At 40.0% G+C, this 3,017-nt stretch overlaps 1 long non-coding RNA gene across 2 annotated transcripts; it reads left to right on the top strand.

The window, feature by feature from the left end:
- LOC107621725 lies at window positions 1,244–2,957 on the top strand. 2 transcript variants are annotated; one of them, XR_001615907.2, is made up of 3 exons: window positions 1,244–1,482; window positions 1,847–2,112; window positions 2,479–2,957. It is a non-coding gene; the product is annotated as an uncharacterized LOC107621725 (long non-coding RNA). The 2 variants fall into 2 exon arrangements; XR_001615908.2 differs by having other exon boundaries at window positions 1,805–2,112.

Below are 3,017 nucleotides of genomic sequence, written 5' to 3'. Positions count from 1 at the left end.
ATCAGGCCAAAGTCCTGTACTGGAGGGTTTCGATCGACCGGTTACGGTTCGATGAGGTTAGTCATGTAATTAAATATTTTGTTATTTTAAATTCTTGCTGTGTTGTAATACTTGTTATTTTGTTACACAAAATTTTATTCAGTTTGCATGGAGGATATATGATGACCCTGCACTGCACGCCCTGTGCCTGCAATTCCGTGAGGAGGAGGAGTGGGATATATAGTTGTCGGCCGTTTCGCTGGTCTGCTTCAACATTATCCGGTTTCACCACGTTGATAGGGTGAAACGGCAGTTCAACGGGGAGCAGCCAGTGCCAGGCATTCCAGTGAACTTGACACGTATTAATGGATTATAATTTCTTCAAAGTTATACATTTGTAGTTGTATGTTAATCTGATAGATTTACTACTTTATTTACGTAATGTATTTAACAATAGGTATCTGACCACCACTGGGCGTGGTGAGGATGTCTGGTGGCCAGAGCGACTCCAGCAGTGGTACGACGGGTGGAGGCAGAGGTTCAAGCCCGGTCGCAGGATTATCATCCACCATACGTTCGACACTAGGCCTACCAGCGAGTACTACGATTGGTGGCGGGGGACTTGCCGTGTGAGGCATCTATCGGGGCAGGAGATTCTGGAGGACCCCAGGCTGGTAGAGTTGCCCCCCGAAGGGCGTGCTGGATCGGAGGAGACGTGCCGACGATCTGACTCGCACAAGCTCGTCCCCTAGAAGTCGGAATAGTCGTAACCGGAAGACTCGGTTACTCATGGGTACCAGCAACCTGTACGCCACCCTTCCGATTTCCCTCGTTTCTGAACTACCGAGCTTGTTCGATATCAAACTCCTCAAATCGGACAACGTCTCCACACGCTGAGTGCGAAACAATATTGGATCCTCACACTCAAATGTCACCCCGTTGTCGTCGTTTCTCGTACGACAGTTGGGATAAACAAGCACAACTATTATGGACTATTACTGGCCGTTAATGCCTTGTATTCGTGAGGAAATAAGAAACACAAAAAAGATAGAAAAAATTTGTAAAGAATACCAAAGGTTACACATCCTTTTATAGATACGTTACAACTGACGTGTCTTATCTCGTTTACAGTGTAAACGAGATAAGACTAAAGAATTTAAATCGGTAATTATTTTTTAAATTATTTATTTTGGTAATTATTATATTTTCCCCCCTCACTCACGAATCTCACACAGACTCAAACACACTCACTCCTCAGACACTCTCCCTCACCCCCATCCGAAGCCCAAAACCCTAGCTTCCTCCTCAACGGTTCTGCCGCATTGCCGCCGCCGTCCGTGTTCTCGGCGCCTCCGTGCCTTCCTACTTCCCCCTTTCCGAACCCAAGCCCTCTCTTGTTGGCTGTAGCTCGGAACGTCGTTCGCATCGTCGCTGGCTTCTCTGTTCGAGGGTTGGAGCAGGTCGCCATCGTGGCGCCGCTCGCCGTCCGTCTCTCCGTCAAAAGTTAGTGGCACTGCTTTCACTTCTTCGGTTCTTCACTTCTTCCTTTTATCAATCTGTTTAGTCTGAATGTTCTCTTGTGAATCGATTAATGGAAAGGAAATCAATATTCAAATTTTGTGCTGCTAGCCTGCTACTCATTGATTTTGTGCTGTTGCCGTGTTTTTTATTTCTGAAACTTTTGTTGAAATTTGGTTGCAGCTGCTAAACATGGAAATCAAATAATTACTGAAATTTTGTGCTTCTGCTCATTGATTTTGTGATGCTGCTGATTTTTCAATTTCTAAAAGTGTTGTTGAAATTTTCTTGCTGTTGCAAAAAATAGATGATGATGATGATGATGGTAGCGTGTATTTCTCTGATGCAGAAGACTGTGGTTCAAGCCATTCTCATTTCTATTCAACACATGGTGATGGTGGTTCAGCATTTGATGATTGCAGCTTCTTATGTGTCTCTGATCTTGAAGCTGCTGCTGTTGTTCATGATCCTGGGAGGGGAATTATAGAATTTGTCACATGGGTTTGGAGAGTGATAGTTGAGTCTGGTGTTCCAATTAAATTGGACTGTGCTTGTAAAGATGATCTTGCTGCTGTTCACAAATGCTGAGACATGGTTCAAGATTAAGGGGAATTTGTGAGTATAAAATCCCATCTTTACTTTCATTCTTTTTAACTGCAAAATTTGGTTTTTGATGTTTTTTAATGCTGAATTTGATTGATTCTGTGGATATTTTAGACAACCTATTGTTTATGATTCATGTAATTGAGAATTGGATTGTTTGGTACTGCTCTATATGTATACTTGTTCTATGTCTTGGTGCTGACAAATATTCTCAATTACTATTTACTTATAACTATGGTTTCCTTTTTGAGCGGAATTTTATTTTTCCAAAAGAAATCATAGAGGATTAGGGTTGTAGATTGTTTAATTTTATTGTTTAAATTTTCAACTTTTTTTTACTGAATAAAAAAAATTATAAAATCACTTTTTTGTTGGTAGTGGCGCCAAGTCTTCATTTCTCTCTTCGATGATTATTACCCAAAAAAGGAAAAGAAAAAGAAAACTCATTGAATCAACGCTGCGAAAGAAGTGAAGGAATTAGGAATATGGAAGTTAAAAGAAGAAGAAGTGAAGTTCCCAGCGTTCCCTTTCAAGCCATATTCGATTCAGATGGAGTTCATGAAGGCTCTTTATCACTCTCTCAACCAAGGTGACGTCTCCATGTTAGAAATCCCTACTGGTAATTCAACATTCATTTATTTTTTTTTAATCTTAAATTTAACGTTATTTTATTTGGGAGGTTTTGCTGTATCACACTTGCATTATTAATTGTTTGCAAAATGAGTTTAATTTTGGTGATGTTATTATGTTTTAGTTAGGAGAAGAGTGGAAGACAATTAATTTACTATTTTTTTTGGTCTGTCTTGCATTATTGGAAGCAATTCCATGTTGTTGTTTTGCTTTGTTTTGTTTATTAGTAAAAAAAAAAAGATAAAAGAATTAGGTTCATTTTGGTGAGATTTTTGTGTTATAAAAGG

This window comes from Arachis ipaensis, chromosome B10 (assembly GCF_000816755.2).
Source record: "Arachis ipaensis cultivar K30076 chromosome B10, Araip1.1, whole genome shotgun sequence".
In the NCBI taxonomy this organism is placed as follows: Eukaryota; Viridiplantae; Streptophyta; class Magnoliopsida; order Fabales; family Fabaceae; genus Arachis; species Arachis ipaensis.
Note: the sequence above shows the minus strand (reverse complement) of the source record. Positions and strands in the feature narration are given on the sequence as shown.